At 47.2% G+C, this 24603-nt stretch overlaps 1 protein-coding gene across 2 annotated transcripts in view; it reads right to left on the bottom strand.

The window, feature by feature from the left end:
* Cldn14 (claudin 14) overlaps positions 1-24603 on the bottom strand; it is an 88637-nt gene that overhangs the window by 34987 nt on the left and 29047 nt on the right. Inside the window, exons 2-3 of one of the 2 annotated variants that reach the window (XM_045150805.1) lie at positions 19916-19957; positions 17633-17770 (exon numbers count right to left, since the gene is read on the bottom strand). The gene's annotated coding sequence lies outside the window, so the exon portion shown is untranslated. The remainder of the gene's footprint in view (positions 1-17632; positions 17771-19915; positions 19958-24603) is intronic. The other variant, XM_045150804.1, reaches the window with a different exon arrangement.

Consider the following 24603-nt stretch of genomic DNA (forward strand, 5'->3'; position numbering starts at 1 on the left):
TGAGATAGGGTTTTGCTCTAGCCCAGACTGACCTGGGATTCACTATGTAGTCCCAGGGTGGCCTTGAACTCACAGTGATCCTCCTACCTCTGCCTCCTGAGTGCTAGGATTAAAGGTGTGTGCTACCACACCTGGCAAGACTTCTATCTTAAAAAAAATAGTAATTTATTTGCAAGGAGAGAGAGAGAGAGAGAGAGAGAGAGAGAGAGAGGGAGGGAGAGAATTGGCTCACTAAGACCACCTGCTACAGCAAACGAACTCCAGGTGCATGGCTATATGTGGGTACTGGGGAATTGAACCCAGGCCATCAGGCTTTGCAAGCAAGTACCTTAACCTCTGAGCCATCTCTCCAACACCTACATTTTAAACACTTATTGATTTATGAGATAGATGATAGTTACATGGATGGAATGATAGATGATATATAGATAGATAGATAGATAGATAGATAGATAGATAGATAGATAGATAGAGAAAATGGATACCCCAAGGCTGTTTGCCATGGCAAACTGATTTGAGATGCATTGCAACCCCTTAGTGCATTTGGCTTTATGTGGGTACTAGGGAATCGAACCCAGTTGGCAGGCTTTGCAAGCTAGCAAGCAACTTTAACCAGTGGGCAATCTCTCCAGCCCGTGATGTTACCTGTAGTTAGCTATGAAAACCCAATAGAACAATGAATAGAACAAAGAACTGGCACGTGGCAGGTGGACTGGGTGGAGCAGGAGGTCTCTGGTTTCAGGCGGAAGGCGCACGCGTTACACTCAGCCAGCCTCTTGTGAGTACTGGCCTTTGACCTGAACACTAGTATAGGGGCTGGGATGGGAGAAAGACTCACAGCAAAGGCCCTTCTCCTCACCCCAGAAGGCCACACCCAGGCACTGGCTGCAGCTTGGAAAAGGAGAGCGTGCCCCTGGTGGACCAGTTCTGGGTTGGCCCGGCTGACGGGCTCATCTCTGCAGCATGGGGCCTGCATGAAGGTGGGTACCGAGGGGCCCCCTGGAGGACTGTGCAGGGGTTAAGAGGTCCTGACCTTGTCTGCTACGTCGCTTACTCAGCAGGGCCCCTTCTGTATAGCTCAGCCTTCCAGGCCTTTGCCATCCACTGGTCAAAGCACTGCGTGACCCGCTTACCTCCCCAGCCCAGGGCAAGGGTAGCTTGACTGTGACAGATGGACGAAACCTTTATGGGACTCTGATTTCATGGAGGGAAGGAGGGAGGGGCAGAAAAGAATCTGTGGCGGTGAGCCTGGGGAAATGGTCAACAGAGCATACATTGGTTTGGGAGCCTGTGACTTCAATGGCTCATGGAAAATCCCTTTTCAGAGTTTGCATGTGAATGGGACCTTCAGCCTTCTCCAGCTTGGCATTCATAGGGGAAACCCAGAGCAGTAATTTGGTGAAGAAAATTCTGGAATTATATTTTCCCTTTGAAAGAATCCAATACCAAAGTAGAAATGCAAAACCTGCTCTTTTTCCTTCTCTCTCTCTCTGTATGTGTGCTTTGAGGCAGGGTCTCATATAGACCAGGCTAGCCTCCAACACACTATATATCCTAAGATGTCCTTCAACTCCCAACCCTCCAAGTACTTGGAATCCAGGTGTGTACCACCGCACCTAAGACCCACCCTCACTCATCATCTGTCACCTACTTAGTCACCAGAAACATCCTTTCATTTCTAGAGGAGGCTTAGAGACCTCTATTAAGGATGTACCCTGTGATACATGTTTAGGAAATTTATGGACAAGGGAAGGAGAGATGTAGGGAGGAGCTGGAGAGGTGCCTTATTGACTAAGGCGCTTACCTGCAAAGCCTAACAACCCAGATTTGATCTCCCCAGTGCCTACATAAAGCCAGATGCACAATGTGGTGCACGCATCTGGAGTTCATTTGCAATGGCTGGAGGCCCTGGCATGCCCATTTGCTCTGTCCATCTCTCTTCTGTCTTTCTCTGCTTGAAAATAAATAAATAATTAATTAAAGAGAGAGAGAGAGAGAGAGAGAGAGAGAGAGAGAGATGCAGGGGGGCTGGAGAGATGGCTCAGCAGTTAAGGCGCTTGCCTGCAAAGCCTAAGGACCCATGTTTGACTCTCCAGATCCCACATAAGCCAGACACGCAAAGGTGAGGCAAGAGCAAGGTCGCACATGCCCACTAAGCAGCGCAAGTGTCTGGAGTTCGATTTCAGTGGCTGAGGCCCCGGTGCACCAATTCTCTCTATCTCTCTCTCTTAAAAAAAAAAAAAAAAAAAGAGATGCAAGGAATGCCGCGTGGAGGTGACAGCACTGTGTCCTACAGTTTCTGAGGACACGGCCCCTGGTCTGGAAGATGCTGTTGGATAGAGGTCCCAGATGCCTATGAGCCCCTGGGGTTTCATCCCAACCTCAGGGCTACCCGGCCATCTTTCATTCCCTGCACGCTTGACCTAACCTTTTTTTTTCTCCCTCAAGCCCAGCATGTTAGTTTCCAAGGACTGCTGATGTGAGACAATTCCCGTGCATGGTGAGAATGAGAATCAGTCATCTAGATGCATAGACCACACCAGTGCTAGACGGTAGCAGAGCTGAGGACAGAACTCATGGCTTCCTATCGCCCATGGAGCTCCCTGGCAAAGCAGTGACTCGTTGCTCCCCAGAGAGCCCGTTGTTCTCAGCGGTGCTGTTCCTTCCACTCCTATGCAGAGGAATCGGAAGCTGGTGGGCACTCCATGGGCAATGCTGCTCTCACGGGTCTCCCCCAGCCGCAAGCACAGAGACAACCTGTCTTCTCCTCTGGGTCCCCCCTGCCCACCACCAGGTGGAGAATTAGAGCAGACTGGTCATTTATGATGTTTGCTTTACTTTTGGAAACACCTCGGGGCAACTCGGGATAGGTTTTCACAGCCCTGTTTGTCTTGGCTGGGCCGCAAAGCTCCCCCTTTGTAGTCTGTTTATTGTGAGTTTGCACACGGCCCCACGTCCAGGGGCCTCACGGCAGATCTGGAAGAAACCACGGGCTGCACAAGTGACATGGGCCGCTGGGAGGATGGTCTCAGGCTTCTCCACAGAGGCCCTCAGCTGCAGCGAGCCTGAGGTCGGGCGTATGGCTGTCACCTTCTGCAGCCTTGGAGATGGCCCGGGTTGTGCCACATGTCCAGCGATGGCCTCAGCTGACAACCACGAAGACAATACGTTCATTCCTTCTGTGAACCCGTGTTTTCTCTTCTTGGCAATATTTATTTATTCTTTATGTAGAGCTGCGGATTGAACCCAGGGCTTTGTATATGCTAGGTAAATGCTCGCCCACCCATATTTTCTTTCTTTTTTAAAAAACTCACGTGTATATATGTATACGTGTGGATGATGTGTGCATGTGTGGATGCGGGCACGTGGAGGGCAAGGGGACAACCTCGGCGTGTTTGTCCTCTCCTTCCACCAACATTTGCTTTATATTCTAATTTGTTTATTTGAGAGAGATAGAGAGAGAAGCAGATAGAGAGAGAAAGAGAATTGGTACCCTAGGGCCTCCAGCTGCTGCAAACAAATTTCAGATGCATGTGCCACTTTGTGCATCTGGCTTAACATGGGTCCTGGGGAATCAAATCTGGGTCGTTAGGCTTTGCAGGCAAATACCTTAACCACTGAGCAATCTCCAGCCCCCACCTACTATTTTTTTTTTTAATTTTAGAAAGAGTGAGAGACAGAGAGAAAGAGAGTGTGTGTGAGAGAGAATTGGCATGCCAGGGCTTAAGCCACTGTAATCAAACTCCAGGGGCTTGCACCCATGTAGTGGGCATGTGCAATCATGCATGTTCCTCACCTTTGTGTGTCTGGCTAACATGGGATCTGAAATCGAAGATGGGTCCTCAGGCTTCACAGACAAGCACCTTAACTGGTAAGCCATCTTTCAAGCCCTTTAACAATGTTTTTTTTTATTTTAGAGAAAAAGATAAAGACACACACACACACACACACAGAGAGAGAGAGAAAGAGAGAGAGAGAGAGAGAGAGAGAGAGAGAGAGAGTTGGTTTTTTGAGGTAGGATTTCCCTCTAGTCCAGACTGACCCTGACCTGGAATTCACTATGTCGTCTCGGGATGGCCTTGAACTCACAACGATCCTCCTACCTCTGCTTCCCAAGTTCTGGGATTAAAGGTGTATGCCATCATGCCTGGCCTTATTTATTTATTTAAGAGAGAGGGACAGAGAGAGAGAAGGAGAGAGAGAGAGAGAGAAGAGAATGGGCATGTCAGGGCCTTCAGCCACTGCAGACAAACTCCAGACACATGCTCTACCTTGTGCATCTGGCCCACATGGGTCCTGGGGAATCAAATCTGAGTCCTTTGGCATGGCAGGCAACCACCTTAACCATTAAGCCATCCCTCTAGCCCCCCACCTACTTTTTGAGACAGAGTCTCCCTTGACTTTACCACTGCACGGGCCCCAGTCTTGCTGGCTCTCAAGCTTCCAGGTTCTCCTGGCTCTGCTTGCTATTGCCACAGACATATTGGGATCACAAATGCAAATGCTGCTTTGTGTCTGGCTTTATGTGGGTGCTGAGGAACCCAACTCAGGCTGGCAGGCTTGCAAGCAAGTGCCTTTAACTGCCGAGGAATTTCCTGAGGCCTGGTGTTTTCTTTTCATAAACTTGCTGTGTGTGTGGAGGGGGAGGGGATCTGCCTGTCTCCCTAGCATTGATATTAAAATTACATGTGCTTTTCTTTTTAAAATGTGAGTTCTGGAGATTGAACCTAGGTTCTCATGCTTGCAAGTTGACTGACTTAGTCAACTATTTTCTTTAAAACATAAGTCAATTAACTTTCTGTACTAAATTCATAAGTCCTCTAAATGTTTGCTTTCAGTCTTCAATAGATGCTTCATGTTGCAGCTAGCTTTGTTTTTATTTTTGAGAGAGAAAGAGAGAGAGAGAGAATTGGTGTGCCAGGGACTCAGCCACTGCAGTCAAACTCCAGATGCTTGCACCACCTTGTGGGCATGTGCGACCTTGCACTTGCCTCATCTTTGTGTGTTTGGCTTATGTGGGATCTGGAGAGTAGAACATGGGTCCTTAGGCTTCATAGGCAAGTGCCTTAACGGCTAAGCCATCTCTCCAACCTCATAGTTACCTTTTCATTGCTGGAACAAACACCTGACCAGAAGCAGCTCATGGGAGGATAGGGTTTTAGTTCAGGTTTACAAATTCCAGGGGGAGTGTCATCATGGTGGAAGAAGCTGGCTCACTTCCATCCATCCATAGCCAAGAGACAAAAGCCAGCATCCGCAACTGAATAGCCAGAGCCAAGCTGTCTCTCTACATACCTAGTGGGGCTAGACTCAAGATCCTCCTCCAGTGACATGCCTGCTCCAGCAGGACTGTGCCTGCTAAAGACTAAGTAGAAAGCTTAGTCAAAAATACCCGAGTCGGGCTGGAGAGATGGCTTAGTGGTTACGCGCTTGCCTGTGAAGCCTAAGGACCCCGGTTCGAGGCTCAGTTCCCCAGGTCCCACGTTAGCCAGATGCACAAGGGGGCGCACGCATCTGGAGTTTGTTTGCAGTGGCTGGAAGCCCTGGCGCGCCCATTCTCTCTCTCTCCCTCTATCTGTCTTTCTCTCTGTGTCTGTCACTCTCAAATAAATAAATAAATAATTTTTAAAAATACCCGAGTCTATGGGGGGGGGACATAGACATTAAAATCATCACACCTCATTATAGTTACTAATTCTATCACGTGCCTGCTGTTCTATCTGTATTATTTCATTTAATTGACACAGAACTTTATGCAGTCGGTATTGTTAGACCCCATTAATGATAAGGGAACTGACTCAGGGGGTGTGAGTGGCCCAAGGTGACCCAGCTTTTAAGTAGGGAGCAGGGGCCACAGCAATACAGCAGGTCTCCTCGGTGATGTGATTGCTCTCAGCTTGGCTGGTGGCCTCCAGCGTCACCCCGGCCTTACTCTTTTGCTTTGGAGAAAGGATGAACAGTGGTTCTTCTGAGGGCCTCCGAGGACAAGGATTTTGTCTAAGTCCCGTCCCTGTTCGCATCAGCTGAATCCCCCCCACACCCCAGTTTGTACCAGCAGAATGAGAGTGGAGAAAGCTATGTGTTTTCTGAGACGCGTCCGCGGGCTCTGAACATGCTGCTAACAGGAATTCCTTCCTTTTCATAACAGTGAGGACATGAGAGGGATCAATGAGTGTGAGTGGTAGAAGCAGGTTCAAATCTGAGCAAGGGCTCTGAGATATGACCGCTGCCCTCTGAAGCAGGGAGTGTCAGGTGGATTTTGACAGAAGAAACAAGGTCTTCTGAAATCAGTGGGACATGGAGGCTGAGACTGTGAAACTGAATACAACATTGCGGGCATTAGAGATCCGGGAATGCCCCAATTTCCCACCTAACTGTCCTCTTTGCTCTTCCTGTGTTTGGCTGTGACGTGGTGCAGCTCCTGGGCCCACACCCACGTGGGAACCACACAGATTAGTGGTTGATTGTGGAGGCTTTGTTCATGTCTCTTTTTCAGCAGCCTGGGCTCAAGTTAAATTGTTTATAATTCTCTTCACTTGAAGAATCTTACAGACTTCCAGCCAGTTCCTGGATCATAAGTTGTTTTTTTTTTTTTTTGTTTAATTAATTTATTTGCGAGATAGAGAGAAGGAGAGATAGAAAAAGAGAAAGAAAGAGGAGAGAGAGAGAATGGGCATACCAGGGCCTCCAGCCACTGCAAACGAACTCCAGACACATGTGCCATCTTATGCATCTGGCTTATGTGGGTCCTGGGGAAGCGAACCTGGGTCCTTTGGCTTTACAGGCAAGCACCTTAACTGCTAAGCTGTCTCCCCAGCCCCATAAGGGTTGTTTGTTACTTAGACATAAAAGAACACTGGATAGTCCTGCAGATTTAGGGATGGCGATATAGCTCATTGGTAGAGCGCTTGCCTAGCATGTGCAAGGCCATGGGTTCAATTCCTCATTACTGCAAAAGGTCTATTTATATTTTTATCTAATCCAAGGAATTCAGAAGGGACTAGACTTGTTTAAACTCGGGCCTTCACCCCGAATACCAGTTTATAGATGCTGGGTGAGTCAGGCTGAAAGGAGTGGTTGGAATTTTTCTACCATGACTGTGCTGGGAAACCCTACCTAACTAAGAGCAGTCATTTCTTCTGTACTGGCTGTCCTTCCATGTTGTCCACTGACCTCAATGTCCCTATGCCAGCTTGGCATCTTGGGCAATATGCAACTATGGAGAAGATATTAGTGAGTTCAGCAAAGTGCCCAAGATGACAACGTTAGCCAGAAATGAGCAGGGTCCTTTCTTCTCCAACTGGGTCTTGTGAAATACTATTCTCTCCCCCACCGTGGTCTGATGTGGTATCACGTTATATGGCTGCATTAGCTTGAGGCTGAAGTTATGCCATCCCCGCAGTATGCGCAGGGGTCAGTCCTGCAATTAGCAGAGTTCACTCTCAGCCGAGGAAAGAGTATTCCGAGAAAACGATATCTTCGATTTCCTCCCTCCACTTTGTAGACATTACTTAAGAGGGGTTGTGGCATGTTAAAGATATATTACTGTGACAATCTTATAAATTTTATAGCTACCGTTTTACACTTCATCAACATTCCCGATCTTACCACGGTGTTCATTACAAATAATGGGGCATGAGTGTGGAGGAGCCGGCAGAAGCCCATTGTCTGCCTGAATGTATTTAGGAGCTAATTTCTCCCTGGCTGTCATGGCTTTAGCGTATATCCTGCTGTTTTTATAGGCATTTTTTTTGCACCCATAAATATGTTAGTCATTAGAAATAAGAGTTTTCTGCTCCCCCTCCACCCCTGTGGTATGGTCTCACGCTAGTCCAGGCTGACCTGGAACTCACTCTGTGGCTTCAAACTCGCAGCAATCCTACTACCTCAGCCTCCCTAGTGCTGGAATTAAAGGCTTGCACCACCACACCTAGCTTCCTCTTCTCTGCCTCCTTCTACTCCTTCTTGTTTTTGAGATACGTTCTCATGTAGCACAGGTACCCTTGAACTCCTACGAGCCGAGGATGCTCTTGAACTCCTGGTCTTTCCACTTCCATCTCCCAAGTGCTAGGATGTTTAGGCCTCTGTCACTCGCCTGGCTAAAATTATAAAAAAATATAAACATACTTTCCACTGACTATTTTTTTTTAAAAATCTATTTGTTTAAGAGATGAAGAGAGAAAGAGGGAGAGAGAGAGAGAGAATGGGTGCACCAGGGCTTCCAGCCACTGCAAACAAACTCCAGATGCATGTGCCTCCCCGCCTTGTGCATCTGGCTTATGTGGGTCCTGAGGAATTAAACCAAGGTCCTTTGGCTTTTCAGGCAAACGCCTTAACCACTAAGCCATCTCTCCAGCCACCCTGAATATTTAATAGAAAAACCTAGTATTTCTGTTAAGACATCTATATAATTTGAAACGCATCTGACATAAATGAAGAAAATGTTCTCCACCCAGCTTCACATTAGGTCACTTGGGAAGTATGTAACAATTTTTAATGGCTGGGCCTCACTCTTAAGAGTTCAGATCTCTGAGAAGTGACGACGTAGTAAACTCTACATGATTCTAACATGCAACCAGTGGTGAGGATTACTGGGTTTAAACAGGAATGGATCTGTAAGTGCATGGAGTTAGGTTTCATTAATATCCATGCATCAGAGGCTGGGGAAATAGCTCAGTCTGTAAAGTGCATGCCTCACCAGCATGTGGACCTGAGTTGGATCCCCAGAGCCCATGTAAAAAAAATCTGGGTGTGGTGGTACAAGCTTGTTATCCCAGTCCTGGGGAGGCAGAGACAGATGGATCCCTGGGGCTTGCTGGGCAGCTGGTCTAGCCTACTTGGCGAGCTTCAGACCAGTGAGAGACCCTGTCAAAAAAAGGTGGATGGGGGCTGGAGAGATGGTTTAGTGGTTAAGGTGCTTGCCTACAAAGCAAAAGGACTCAGTTTTGACTCCCCAGGACCCATATAAGCCAGATGCACAAGGTAGAGCATACTTCTGGAGTTCGTTTGCAGTGGCTGGAGGCCTTGGTGTGCCCATTCTCTCTCTCGTTCTACCTGCCTATTTCTGTGTCTGTCTCTCTAAAATAAATAAATAAAAATAAAATATATTTTTAAAAAAGGTGGATGACACTCTTAAAGAATGTCCTCCAGCCTCTGAATGCATGTGCACACACATATGTACACACACATGCACATCACACACAATGTATCAAGGCATCAGTGGATCATAAGGAAGAAAAAGTGACATTACATATTACACGTTATGACCAAGAGTTTGAATATGATGGGAATGAAACCTGTGCAATGAGCAAAATACTGCCAACCATGGAGTTCCAGACACCAAGGAGAAATTCAATAAATATTCCTGGAAAAAAAAAAGTAACTGAGTAGCATCCCACAGTGTCATGGGAAATTATATACTTTTTAATTTTTTAAGACAGGGTCTCATGTAGTTCACGCTGGCATTGAACTCAACATGTAGCTAAGCATAACCTTGAATTTCTGATATTCCTGTCTCCATTTCCTGAGTGCTGGGATTACAGGCATGCACCACCATGTCTGGTTTGAAAGTTTATATTTTGATGAGCCTAAGAAGTTCATTGTGAGATGAAGAATCACTAATAAAGAAAGGAATTTAAACTACCACATTCCATCTCTTACAAGCCACACCCCAATTTAAAAAGTGTGAAAAACAGGAAGCATGAGTGTTACAGTGGATGAAATACAATATTTAAAAGTTGACTGTTTCTCTTCAGCGCCAACTGTTAAACCATTCATTTCCACTAGATGCCGCTGTAATCTTCTATCTCAGCCTCTGAAAGGCAATTAGGTCGCCAATTTTCCTGGAGTACTTGAAATACGCTGCCCCTTTTAAAGACAAAAGACTTAAAATAATCTCTTAACTTGAGGAACTGTGTCTTGATAATTTTTCTGAGCTAAGACCTATTCGACGGACCTGGGATATATAACTTATGTAATCCTTGCACTTTGTGGTGGCAAGAGAATCAGAAGTTCAAGGTCACCCTTGGATGTATTCATGAAACCATGTCTCAAAAACAAAAGGAGGTCTGGAGAGATGGCTTAGCGGTTAAGGTACTTGCCTGCTAAACCCAAGGACCCAGGTTTGATTCCCAGAACCCACGTAAGCCAGGTGCACATGGTGGCTCATGTGTCTGAAGTCAGTCTGTAGTGGCTAGAGGCCCTGGAACACCCATTCTCTCTCTCCTTCATAAATAAATAAATAGCTTAAATAAATTAAAGAAAAACACAAACAAAAAGGCCTATAGGATATATATTACACAGGATGTAAACTTATTTAAAAAGTAAAGTGAGGAGACATGGCTTTGCAGGTAAGGCTCTTGCCAAACGCAGAGATGCAAGTGTGTAATGTTGCACATGCACCACAAGGTGGCGCAGGCATCTGGCATTCATTTGCAGTGGCTGAAGGACCTGGCATGCCCATTCTCTCTCTCAAAAAAATTTTAAAGGTAAATTGAAAAGCTGTGCTGGTTTGAGAGAAAACTTTTACTTCCCTTTTGTCCACACCCCAATTTCACACGTCACTTGTATTTCCTTGACTAGTCTGCGGCGGGTTGTAGAGAGGGGACAACACTGAGAGGAAGGTTTAGCATCTCACATGCGTGAAACAGGAGGAAATGCTTCAAGGAAAGACGATGGTGTCTCCCACGTGGCTTCTTGAAGGTGTGCTGGGTAGAAAAGGCAACTGCAACTGGTAGCTGGGGCAGAGCCCTGAACTTCAACCTCAGCCCAATGCTAACCTTGAGTGCTGGTCTAAAGCTGTCACGTCCCCAAACCTAGAGTTTCCCCTAGTGGGTGAATGTCACCTCCCAGGTGAATGGCGCGGGCTTTAGGGCCAAGTGGACGCCGAGGCTCCCAGGGCTGTGCTTTCCAGCTCTGCGGCACCAATCTCCAGGGGGATGAGACCAGATACAGAGGGAAGCACTGAGCACCTGAGTGGCAGCAGATTAACAGCGTAATGGGACTTCTCTTTAATAAAAATGACATTCAAGGGCTAGAGATGTACAGCAGCTGCCCAGGGAGTGTGAAACCCTAACTCTTATTCCCAGTACAAAAACAGACCAAACAAAACAAATAGGCTTAGAATAATTTGTCTTTGTGTGTGTGGGTGGGGGGGGGATAGGAATTTGAACGGAGGGCCTCATATGCTTGGCAAAACATTACACAGGATGTAAACTTATTATTAGTCTTCTGCTAAGCTCTATGCCCAGGGCTCTTTCCCCCTTTTTAATTTTGAGACAAGGTCTCAGTAAGTTATCTGTGCTGGCCTTGAACTCACTCTGTCACACAGGCTGATCTTGAAGCTGTGAGCTTCCCTCCCGAGCTTTTCAAGTAGCTGGGATTCCAGGCCTGTTGCCACCAGGCCCAGCTATGCTTTGTGCATCTTTATGGTTTCCTTTTCTAGTAATTCAAGTTCTCTAGAATTTTAGAAAATAGCACCCTTAGCAGGTTAGACTTGTCCCTGGGTCGTTTTTTAAAACATTTTTAAATTTTACTTATTTATTTGAGAGCGACAGATAGAGAAAGAGATGGGGTGGGGGGGAGAGAATGGGTACACCAGGGCCTCCAGCCACTACAAATGAACTACAAACTCCAGATGCATGCGCCACCTTGTGCATCTGGTTTACGTGGGTCCTGGGAAATTGAGACTCGAACCAGGGTCCTTAGGCTTCACAGGCAAGCTCTTAACTGCTAAGCCATCTCTCCAGTCCCCTAGATAGTTTTTGAAGCTTCGATAGTTTTTGAAGTTTTGAGCTGCTGGAGCAGGGAGCCCCTGAATGGTGACCCCATCAAGTTCCTTAATAAGTGCCTAATAAGACATCATGGATAGGAAAGGACCAGAGACCAGGCATTTTGGGTGGGAAGGTTAGAAGGTCTGTAAGAGGTCAAGAGGTGGCCCAAGGCAGAGCACAGCTTGGGATGGCCCCCCCTAACCTCTGAGCCCCCACTTCACAGCTCACCCAGAGTCACCAGTGCTGCCAAGACTCAGGGAAGCTCCACCACGGCCCCTCCCAGCAGGTTCCCCTTGCCCGGTGCCACACACACTGTGGCAGAGGAACTCAGGGGACACCGTGACAAGAAGATGCAGAACCTCTCAGAATTGCCACAGTTAACTCCCTCCCGGCTGATCCAGTCAAATTCACTGGTTTGATGGGGGGCGGGGAGGCGGGGAGATATAAGGCTCCACATTTCCATTCATGGGTAAGAGCAAGTTGGCTCTTACAGTCACTGTGGTGACCAATTCCATGGGATACTTTCTTTCTTTCTTTTCTTTTTCTTTTTTTTGGAACAGATATCTAGAATACGAATCAAGTATTAAGCTGTGAACTTTATTTAGTCTTTTTTTTAAATTAATTAATTTATTTATTTGAGGGCGACAGACACAGAGAGAAAGACAGGTAGAGGGAGAGAGAATGGGCGCGCCAGGGCTTCCAGCCTCTGCAAACGAACTCCAGACGCGTGCGCCCCCTTGTGCATCTGGCTAACGTGGGACCTGGGGAACCGAGCCTCGAACCGGGGTCCTTAGGCTTCACAGGCAAGCGCTTAACCGCTAAGCCATCTCTCCAGCCCTATTTAGTCTTTTGATGTGTGTGTTCATGTATGTGAGTACACAAGTGTGTGCCATGGCACACGTGTGGGGTCAGAGGGTCAAAGGACAACTTTCAGGTGTTGGTTCTCGTCTTCTACCTTGTTTTGTAAAGTATTTTATCTTATTTATATATTAGCAATAGATACATTAGAGAGAGAATGGGCATGCCAGGGCCTCCAGGCACTGCAAACCAATTCAAGACACATGCACCATCTTGTACATCTGGCTTACGTGGGTACTGGGAATCGAACCAGGGTCCTTTGGCTTCACAGGCAAATGCCTTAACTGCTAAGCCATCTCTCCAGCCCCTTCCTACCTTGTTTGAGGCAGGGTTTTCATTGCTCATGGCTGTTTGCCAGTCTGATTGGCCCATGGGCTTCCAATAGGTTCTTCTGTCTCAGCCTCCCTTCTTGCAGTAAGCGTGCTGAAATTACCGACGCCTGCCACAGAGCCTGGCTCTGCATGGGCTCTGGTGATCTGAACTCAGGTACCCGTGCTTGCATGACAAGCACTTTACCCACTGAACCATTTCCCTAGCCCACGATTACTTAAAAAAAATGTTTTATTTTGATGTGTGTATGTGTGTAAGTGCCGCTGCATGTGTGTCATGGTGCGTGCGTCACAGTGCGTGTGTGGAGGCCAGAGGATAACTTTCTGGGGTTGGCCGTCTTTGACTTGCACTTTGTATGAGTCAGGGTCTCTTGTTCTGGTTTACCGTGGTTCATCACCCTGCTAGCTCCTGGGAAATTCTCTTTGCCTCCCATCTCACCAGCACCATGCTAGGAATATATTTTCCTTTATTTATTTGAGAGAGAGAAAGAGGCAGAGAGAGGGAGAGAGAGAATGGGCGCACCAGGGCCTCCAGCCACTGCAAACGAACTCCAGATGCGTGCGCCCCCTTGTGCATCTGGCTAACGTGGGTCCTAGGGAATCGAACCTGGGTCCTTAGGCTTCGCAGGCAAATGCCTTAACCGCTAAGCCATCCCTCCAGCCCCATGTGAGGATGATAGAAGCCTGCCACAGCTTCTGGTTTTTACATGGAGTCTGGGATTACAGACTCAGGTGCTCAGGCCTGTGTCACAAGTGCTTTATCTACTGAGCCAACCACCCAGCACCCCCTGTTTTTGCTTATCCTGAGCAACGTGGCATTTGCAGCATGTGTGGTGTGGCATGTGTGTGCTGTGTGCATGAGTGTGTGCACACGTGGGAGCCGGAGGAGAGTGTTAAATATCCTCCTTTGTCACTCATCTGTGTACTTCCTGAAGACAGTTTCTCTCTGAACTCAAGCTTCAGTGTTCATGAGCCCCAGCCTTTCTCCAGTCTCGACCTCCCTCAGTACCGGGATGACAGGTCTGCCTAGCCATGTCCAGCAGGTTCATGGGCGCTGGGGAATCAGACTCAGAGGGTCTCAGGCCCACTTAGGCCCTCATGCTTCTGCAACAAACACTCTTAGGCCTTGTTTTAAACATTCTTCTTTTTTAAAAATTCTTTTTTGTTCATTTTTATTTATTTATTTGAGAATGACAGACAGAAAGAAAAAGAGAGAGAGAGAGAGAGAGAGGGAGAGGGAGAGGGAGAGAGAATGGGCACGCCAGGGCCTCCAGCCACTGAAAATGAACTCCAGACGCATGCGCCCCCTTGTGCATCTGGCCAACGTGGGTCCTGGGGAATCGAGCCTTGAACCAGGATCCTTAAGCTTCACAGGCAAGCGCTTAACCACTAAGCCATCTCTCCAGCCCTTGTTTTGAACATTCTTAACACTACAGTTTTTCTGCTAAAAATCTACCCTACAGCTATACCCTTAAGATAAAGCAGATATACATAACACAATAGTCAATGCTCATGAGTTCTTTACAGGGGGAAAAAACAACCTGACAATCGTTCTCTGTGTGTGGTGGTGGCGATGGTGGTGTGTGCGTTGGGTGCGTGCATGTGGAGACCAGAGGGTAACTTCAGATGTCATGCTCAGGCACATCATTTACCTCTGTTTTAAAAAGGGTTTCTTTTTAATTAATTAATTAATTAATTAATTAATTAATTTATTTATTTATTTATTTGAGAGCGACAGACACAGAGAGAAAGACAGATAGAGGGAGAGAGAGAGAATGGGTGCGCCAGGGCTTCCAGCCTCTGCAAATGAACTCCAGACGCATGCGCCCCCTTGTGCATCTGGCTAACGTGGGACCTGGGGAACCGAGCCTCGAACGGGGGTCCTTAGGCTTCACAGGCAAGCGCTTAACCGCTAAGCCATCTCTCCAGCCCTAAAAAGGGTTTCTTGTTGGCTTACAGCTCACCAACTAGGATAGACTGTGTGGTGAGCCAGCTCTGGGGAGCCTCCTGTCTCTACCTCCCTAGGGCTGGACTACAGGTGGGCACCATCCTTGCAAACATTCTCACATGGGTTCTGGGGATGGAACTTTACCAGATGAGCTATCTCCCCAGCTCAAAACCTACGAGATGATCAGGTAGAGAGATTAAGTAACCTGCATCACTTCCATGTAGTGGAGTAAAATAGATGCTCTTTCAAACACTTAGGAGTCTATTTGAGTAGAGAAGAAGTGTTTGCATTTTGATGGTGTTAAGAACCCTTCCTCCTTCTGAAGACCACTCCAGAGGCTGTTGGGAAGTGGAGCTAAGGTCCGAGTTGGAAAGAAGGAGGTTCTGGCCATGACAGTCTTCCATGCAGTTTTGTTTTATTTTCTTTAAGTTAAAATATTTTAAATTTATTTATTTATGAGGGGGGAGAGAGAGACAGAAAGAGTGAGTATGGGCCTGTCAGAGCCTCCTTCCACTGCAAACAAACTCCAGATGCAGCCACCACTTTGTGCATGGGGCTCCATGTGGGTCCTGCGGAATTGAACCTGGGCCATCAAGCTCTGCAAGCCAGTGCCTTTAACCACTGAGCCATCTCTGCAGCCTCCGGGTTCTATTTATTTCTTACAGTAAACCTGTGTTCATTTCACAGGGATCTAGATGCTTCCTGCAAAGCATCAATATATACCAGAAACGACAATAAATATCAGACAACACAAAACTAGGGTGGCAGAAAATAGTAGCCGTCTCAAGCTCAGGAGACGAGGGCAAGGGAAAAAAATCACAACTTCTGGTTTGCTCTCACTCGTCGCTGGTGAATATTTTTAGCAACAAGCATTACTGATTTTGGAGGACCCCATTGAAACCCAGTGCAATGTTTGGCAGGGGCTCAGCTTGGGTGACCTTCTTGGGCATGATGGAGGGACAGAGGGTGAGGTTCAGGTTGCTATGGGCTCAGGCTGGGAATGCCAAGGGTATCTGAAGAAGGGATCCAGGCGGGAAGCCAGGATCAAGTTTATAAAGACCCAAAGAGCTGGCAGTCCTTCCTAACTTCTCTGTGTCCCACCAGACGGGTATGTTGAGGATCTCCAGAGACAAGAAGTGGTGGGCAAGGGGCAGGACAGTCTCCAGGAACAAGAACTTCAGAATGCTCAGGAGACTCCCCATGCATTTGGAAAGCAGCTGGCGTGGGCCAGCTGAGTGGCTGCAACATGGCCGCAACCAGTGGCGAGACAGGAGCTGATACTGCGAGTCCAGCAGTCCTCCAAGTCCAGGACACGAATGTGCCTGGAGCCCGGGGCGAGACACAGGCCCAGCCTGCTCCTGAATATTACCTGGTCTGGCAGGTGAGTGCGACTAACTGTGGGATTTGTATTGTGCTGAGGGGATGGGGTGCGAATTTAGAGCCAGAAATGAATTCTCTGGATGCACGGGAGGGGCTGATGCCGCCTGTTCCTGGCCTTTCTGCCTGCTGGGCCCTCCCTGGATGTATTTAGAGTCTCGGGCCATTCATCTAAGTAAATATTGAGCAAATGTTTAAGAACCGCCCTTGTATTCAGTGTCAAGGTATTACCCTGTCTCCACTTGGCCCGAGGCATGGCTGTCAGGCTCCTTGTGTTGTAACCTGGCTTTCTGTGGCTGAGCAGGAAAATCTGGTCTGACTGAAAGGCACTTCCGGTGTCAGCCATCTTGGAAGGAGTTCAGACCGGAAGTCACAAGCAGGGAGCGTGCATCTTGGCCCTGGAAAGTGAGAGTGGCTTTTTGTTTTCTTCCAGTGGAATTAGGAAATGGGTAGGTGTGTGGACTCCTTGCTGGCCACAGCGAAGTGGGACTGAAGATGAGGTAGAACTTTTTTTTTAAAGTTTTTAATATTTTATTTTATTCATTTATCTGACAAAGAAAGAGGGAGAGGGAGAGAGAGAGTGAGAGAGAGAATGGGTGTGCCAGGACTTCCAGCTACCGCAAATGAACCCCAGATGCATGAGCCCCCTTGTGTATCTGGCTAATGTGGGTCCTGGGGAACCGAACCTGGGTCCTTTGGCTTTGCAGGCAAATGTCTTAACCACTAAGCCATCCCTCCAGCCCATTTTTTTTAAAGCTCCAGAGAAGGGGAGCCATAGCTAAGCATCCCACCAAGAAGATACATACGGTGGAAGAATCACTGTTGAGAACTACTAGCCCTTAGCATGCAGCAGTCTTTGTAACGGCGTCCACAGGGAAGTGCTTTGAGACTTATACCTTAAAGACCAAAGCTCTACCAGCCATCCATACAACTCGTGAAACCCCAATGAACTTGAAGGTTCACTTTCAAACACCCTGCTGTATGCATGTGGCATCCCCTTGGGTCTCGCTGCAGACAGTCAGGTTTCACTAGAACAACACAGGCTGAGAACCTAGAGCACAGGCATGCCCAGGATTCGGTTTCTTCACCTCCTCATCCTCCAATGTATCAATCACAGCTCTGGGTCAATCAAGCAGAGAGTTTCCAGAGACTTTCTCTTACCAGCCAGACTGGAAATACCAGGAAAGTAGAGGCAGCTGCCCTCGGAGACAGCGTCACTATTTTTCTTTTCATTTGGAAAGTTCAGCTTTGAGTAGAAACTGGAATAATAATTATAATGATGCATGTTTACAGATTTTAACTAATTAGTTCCTTGGAGTCCTCTTTTGGAGGGAAAGCAAACTACCCACCTCATACATCAAGCAAACAAGAGGCCATGTGGTTTGGCTGGGCTGTGAGGTCGCTGGTGTCAGTGGAAGAGTGAAGACTGTGGCTTCAGCAGTCCTTGACTTGTTGGCTCGTGTCCAGATCGCTGGGCCTTGCAGCCCCTGGAAAGGTGACACATGAGAAATTGAAGTCGGCCAGACCATAAACTACCAGAAACAGCCTCTAGTTGGGAGCCCAGGGCCTATGGCCCTGCCTGGGCCTGTTTCTTTATGAGGAACAGGCCTGGGGAGCAAAGAACCCATTCCACCAGGAGGGCTTTGCCCACTTTTACTTCCCAGATGAAACATGCTGTAGAGAAAGCCCCTCCGATACTTCCAGTGAGTCGTTGGCCAGGGAGGTCCCTGTTGCCTCCAAAATATTACAGGCTATTGCCAAGACCCTTGGTTTTCTGTGAGAAAGAGATGGTAAAACCATATTGCTGAAGACTTTACATGCCTTGGCGGCAAGGTCACTGAGAAATCAAGCTGGAGCTGAGTTGAAAACCTTCTCCCTGTAGCCCAGCCAACTGAAAGCTGGAAAAAGCTGCACTGCATGCAGCACTATGGGAGACAGAAGTCATCAGCAGTGTAAACAGTGGACACTGGAAGCCTCAAGTTTGGCCAGACAGGCCAAATGACCGAACGGGTGCAATAGTGGCATGTCTGCTCTGGGGGAAACCAACTGCTCTCAAATTGGACTGGAAGCCTGCTTTATGGGAGGGAATACATGCCTGGTACTGAAAACCTAATCAAAAGCCTATGGCAGGAGAGGTCATGAGCCTTAGGGGTATAAAGCCTGCTCTTGTCTGGATAAATGTATATATTACTCTCACCAAATTGCTCTGAAAGCACTACACTTAATGTTCAAATTCATATATTAATGCTATTCTCACTTTTGGTTAGAGAAGCTTCTCTTTTCAGATGGTGGTGACCACTGGGATGACCCAAAAGGCAACATAGTGCTGAGAAGTGATTGAGGAGTGTCCAGCTGAAATATCTCTATCACACCCTCAAAGGCTCAGGGTCCATTGTGGAATAGGTGGCAGAAAGAATGTAAGAGCCAAAGGAAGGGTACCACCCCTTACAATGCAACTGTCCAGACAGAAATTGGCCTTGATATCCATTACCTTGCAGTGCCTAGTAATACCTTCATGAGACCCTCATAATAGGAGAAAAAGATGATGGTATCAAAATAAACGAGAGATTAATGGAGAGAGGAGGGGATGTGATGGAGAGCCGAGTTGTGAAGGGGAAAGTGAGGGAGGGGAGGGAATTATCATGGTTTATTGTTTGTAAGTATGGAAGTTGTCAATAAAAAAGGAAATCCCCTCAGAAAGAAAATTCCAGGTGATTGCTTTATTTTCTCTCTTTGAGTTCCCAAAGTGTGCAGCCATGTACCCCAGGGTCAGATAAGTGCCCCCAGGGGGTCCTCAGGGCAGCAGCAACACGGCAGAGGTACAAGTTGGAGCTCGCCCGGTCACCTTGAGTGAGATCCTTCAAGGTGGGGCCTGACCTACTTAAGAGCCTTCATAGTTCTTCCATACGCAAGGAAAGCAGGTAACTTTATTTCTGGTTCTAGTTTCTCTAATCACACAAGTGCGTTGCTCAAAAACCTCACAGTAGGGAGATGGGGGAACAGATGAGGGGAGAAGGGGGGTGAGGCACGTGGATGGTCATAGCTACTTCAAGGCAAGGGAAATGGGAGAGGCACGGAGAGAGGCATCTGGAGGAAGCTCCTGCAAGCCCAGTAGATGAAGACACACATAAAAAGCATGAAAATCAGCAAAGAGCTCCTTTTATGAGTGAGCAGGCGCCACCAGGCCTTCTTCTCAGGGTGTGACGTGGCTGACTGGAAATACTGAGCTGCTGTCTCGATACGGTCTTCATGTCGACCCATATTAGCCCATTTGCTTCATCCCAATCTCGTATCGCCTTGTGCTGTCCAATCTTTCGTGTGTGGAGGCTCTGGTTCCTCAGTTCAGTTGTAGACTGTGTGTGCGTGTGTTCATATAGCAGGTGCATGTGTGTGGGTATATGTGCACATATGTATGCATATGCATGTGGAGGCCAGAGAACAACCTTGGGTATCTTTTTTTTTTTGAGACTGGAAGGCCTAGAACTTGCTTATTAGGCTATACTGACTTGCTGGCCAGCCCCAGCTCCCCAGCCCTAGGGTTACAAGTGTGTGCCACCAGGGCCTGGTTCTTTTACTCGGGCTCTTGGCATTGAATTCAGGTCCTCGGGCTTGCCAGGCGGGCGCTTTCTCACCTGGGCTATTTCCCCAGTTGCTCTTCAGCTGCTGTGCGCTTCCTAGTACAGAGCGATAAGAGCAGAGTTTTATTAATCAATACTAATTAAAATGATTGATTAAAATTATTTTCCCACTGTGTGCTATCGGATGAGAGAGAGAGAAACTAATTTCAGCTCCATTCCTACAGATTGATTTCCTTCTATTGTTCCAGCCTCCTTCCGTGGCCCGGTCTTCCAGAGGTGGAGGGAACATCTGTGAACCATGTGTGTCTTTTCCTTTGCTCCTGCACCATGGTAATTTTGGGGGGCAACTACAGGAAGCTTGGCAGATTCCGAGGTACCAGGAGCCATACCAAGACCTGAGACGTGGTCATTGATGTTATCAGCAAGTCTGAATGCCCACATATGTTTAGAGAGAGAGAGGGGTTGGCCTGGGAAGTTCATCCCAGTTTGAATATCAGTTGGGATGTTTGGTGTGATAGCCTCATATTGAAATAATTTCTACCCACCAAAGGGTCCAGAATAGGTTCAGTCATAATCTATTTTATGTAGTTTTGACTGCTTCAAGAAACCTAGAAAGGGTTATTAAGCGTGTGTGTCTAGGCATGTGGATAACGGTTCCAACTCAACAGCCTGTGAGCACCATTAGTAACCGTTGGAACAGTTCACCAGGAAGTTCTGGCTGTTAATGACTCTCCCCAGATGCTCCTGTGTGAACTGCACAAAGAGTCAGTGTGTAACTGCGCAAGGAGACAACTGCTCTGTGTTGTTGGCCTTTTCAGGGACATAGAGATGGTGTGTCATTTTGAACCCAGAAACATTACCAAAGGAGCAGTGGAAAATAGACAACCTCCTTGCAGCAGGAGATTGGTTTATCTTTCTGTTCATAGACAAGAGAGTAACAACTGGATAGATTGGAAGTTTGTGGCCCTTCTGCTGACCAAAGGGGGGAGGGTCCACCCAAGGGAGTCACAAAGGCTAAGACAGGCTGGGGGAGATGGCTCGGGGGTTAAAGGTGCTTGCTTGCAAAGCCTGCCAACCCGAGTTTGATTCCCCAGCACCCACGTGAAGATGGATAGAAAGGAGCTCAAAGTGGCATGCGCTTCTGTGATCCCAGGAGGTGAATGCAGGGGGATCCAAAGCTTGTGAACAGGTTAAATGGGTGTTCACTTGCAGCTGCAAGAGATCCTGTCTCAAAGAAGGTAGAAGAAAGCCGAGCGTGGTGGCGCACTCCTTTCATCCCAGCACTCGGGAGGCAGAGGTAGGAGGATCGCCATGAGTTGGAGGCCAGCGTGAGATTCCATAGTGAATCCCAGGTCAGCCTGGGCCACAGTGAGACTTTACCTCGAAAAACCAAAAAGAAAAGATAAGAAGAAGAAGGTAAAAGAGCAGACACCCGGAAGCTGCCCTCTGACCTCCAATGCATGCTGTGACATGGGCACACCTCGTGCATGCTGGGCATAAATTTAAAAAAGGTGAAATGCTATGGCATCTACGGAAGGGGAAAGATGATCTTTCCTTTGGTAACTGTTCATTGATTTTCATTTTATGGGAAAATATTGTACAAAGTTGCAGAGAGCCAGAAAGAGTTCTCAAGATGGTTCCATTCTAGCTAGCTAAGATGGTAAAGCCATGATTGAAAACCTAGTCAAGGGGCTTGGGTAGATTGCTCAGGGGTCAAAGGTGCCTGTTTGCAAAGCCTGACAGCCCAGATTTGGTTCCCTAGTACCCATGTAGAGCCACATGTACAAAGTGGCATGTGCATCTGGAGTTCATTTGCAATGGCAAGAGGCCATGGCATGCCCATAGCCTCTATCTCTCTGTCTCTCTTTCCTTGCAAATAAATAAATAAATAGGTGGCAGTTAAAATATACAGTAACAACATCTCCACCCGGAGGAGTAGTATTCACCCATTAAAGCAAGTGAAGTAGCTTTAGGTGTGCTGAGAGTTTCATGGGGAAGGCCAACAGCAGGACTAGACAGCAGGTGTATAGGAATTTGGATGCATGCGTACACATGAACATACGTGACTATACGCAGATGGCTGGAGGGCACTGGAGGAGGACTTCTCAAAACAGAGCCAAAGCTTCCTTCTCAGGGGAGATGTGAGGGTGGAGAGGCAGCAATGATCACCCTTCAGCTTTACAAAAGTACTTATTTATTTTAGAGAGCGTGAATGAGTATGGGCTCACAGCAGCCTCCTGCCACTGCGAATGAACTCCAGCTGCATGCGCCACTTTATGCATCTGGCTTTATATGGGTAACTGGGGAATCGAACCTAGGCTGTCACGCTTGTCAGGCTATTGCCTTTAACCACTGAGCCATCTCTCCAACCCATCCCTTCATTTTTTTTTTTAATTTCACAGAGTTCTGTAATTAATTCATTGCTTAAATAAGAAAGTACTTATGTCTTCTTATTCAAAAAACATGAAAAGAGCAAGAAGCTTAATAGGAAAGCGAACTCACCAGATATGCCCAGGAGTGATACCAAAGGTAATTATAGTGACCCAAACTGCCCATCTTTCTTGCATACTTGCAACTTTTTTCCTTCCACCTTCTTTACAAACCTCCATTTTGCTCAGGAGTTTCCCTGTACACTGAGATGAGAGTATGTGTCTCAGGACACCTGGAAAAGCACAGGATCATGGCAGTCCTACCTCACAACAGTGCCTTGTTGAGCTAGGTCATGTGATGCAGCCAGGGTCACTGGGATCTGGGGAGAGGACCAAGGGGCTTATGGGTAAAGCTGCTTTGTTTTTAAAAAGAGGAATGATGGGGGCTGGAGAGCTGGCTCACCGGTTAAGGGTGCTTGCTCGAAAAGCTGATGGCCCAAGTTCTGTTCCCCCATAACCAAGGAAAGCCAGATGCACAAAGTGACACATGAATCTGAAGATTGTTTGCAGTAGTTAAAGGCCTTGGTGCACCCAGTCCATATCTAGTTCTCTCTCTCTCTTTCCTTGCAAATAAAAATATTTAAAAATTCAAAAAAATACTTTAGAGAGAGAGAGAGAGAGAGAATTGGTGCACCAGGGTCTCAGCCACTGCAATTGAACTGCAGACGCTTGCACCACCTAGTGGTCATGTGCAACCTTGCACTTTCATCTTTGTGTGTCTGGCTAACGTGGAATCTGGAGAGTCAAACATGGGTCCTTAGGCTTTGTAGGCAAGTGTCTTAACCTCTAAGCTGTCTCTCCATCCCAAAAGTTATTATCCTTTTTTTTTTTTTAAAGAGGAATGATGAAGATAAAGCTCCTTTCTTCCTTCTCAGGACAGCACACTTACTGGTTGTGAGCACGGGCAAGGTGGCAGCTGTCTTGTGCGTTTGGTAGCTACCCTGGAGACCGGGCCAGACAGAATATTGGGAAAAGGAGAAGTCCCTAGTCCCCAAAGCCCTCGTTGAGCCTCCAATCAACCAACCCCGAGGCTGCCCTACCTCAGGACTTCTGCAGTAGTCAGAGGACACATTTTTCACTTGACTGAAGATAGGCGGGACCACCCACCGCACGCAGCTGCCCAGGGCACAAATCACCTGTCTGGTTGGGAGACCAGAAAAAGAGAGAGAGAGAGAAGAGAGGACAATACTTCTAGGACATATTGCTACTGCAAATGAACTCCAGATGCATGTGCCACTTTGTACATCTGACGTTACGTGGGGATTGGGGAGTCAAACCTGGGTCCTTAGGCTTTTCAGGCAAGCTCCTTAACTGCTGAGCCATCTCTCCAGCCTGAGTCTCTCTCTCTGTCTCTCTCTCTCTCTCTGTCTCTGTTGTTTATTTGTTTGTTTGCTTCAAGGTAGGGTCTTACTCTAGCCAAGGCTTCCCTGGCACTCACTCTGTAGCTCTGCAGTCCCAGGCTAGCCTCAAACTCACTGCAATCTTCCCACCTCTGCCTCCCAAGTGTTGGGATTAAAGGCATGTGCCACCACATCCGACTGAGGTTTTGGGTTTTTTTTAAAAATTTTATTTTAACTATTAAAAAAAACTATAATAAGAGCAGCACAAATACTAACATTCTGAAAAATACCCTGGAAGTTTTTAGTTTATTTGTTTTGAGACAGTGTCTCACTATATAGCCCAGGCTGGCTTTGAACTCACAGCAATTCTCTTGCCTCAGCTCCTGAATGCTGGGTTTATAGGCATGAGTTGCCACCCCTGGCACCTTAACTGTTAGTATACCTGAGAGCCCCTGTATGAAGCTCTAATTCTCCTTCGCGCCCCCCAGGGACTCGAGCTTCCTCAGTGTTTCTGCCAGGACGTTTCTGTTTATTACAAATATGCCTATGGTTAGGAAGTCTGTGTTTCTTGCATTGATCTTTTAAAACTTCAGACTTGCTTTTATCCACTCATATAAAACCGTGGGAGTGTAGCTTTGACATGCCAGGAAAGCCTGTTGTTTAAAAAGAGCTTGAGACACGTTAAAGCATGGGCTTATATGGTGGACGTCACTTACTGTAAGTTTCTGGTGGTTCTCATCTGACTTTTCTATTTATGAGGAGGAATATAAACTACTGTAGATACTGTCAGTGGTTCTGCTTCAGACCAGAAACGTCCTTCTCTTTTCTTTGTGGAACATCTGGATCAGCTTAGCAAAGAGCACCTTGACATGTGATCTGGGACTTCCCCTTGACTTATGCATTTATCAACATACACAAATATAAATTTGAACTTGTAAAATAAAATTTTGCCAGTAAAACACTACATGTGTTT

This window comes from Jaculus jaculus, chromosome 5 (genome assembly GCF_020740685.1).
Source record: "Jaculus jaculus isolate mJacJac1 chromosome 5, mJacJac1.mat.Y.cur, whole genome shotgun sequence".
Lineage (NCBI taxonomy): Eukaryota > Metazoa > Chordata > Mammalia > Rodentia > Dipodidae > Jaculus > Jaculus jaculus.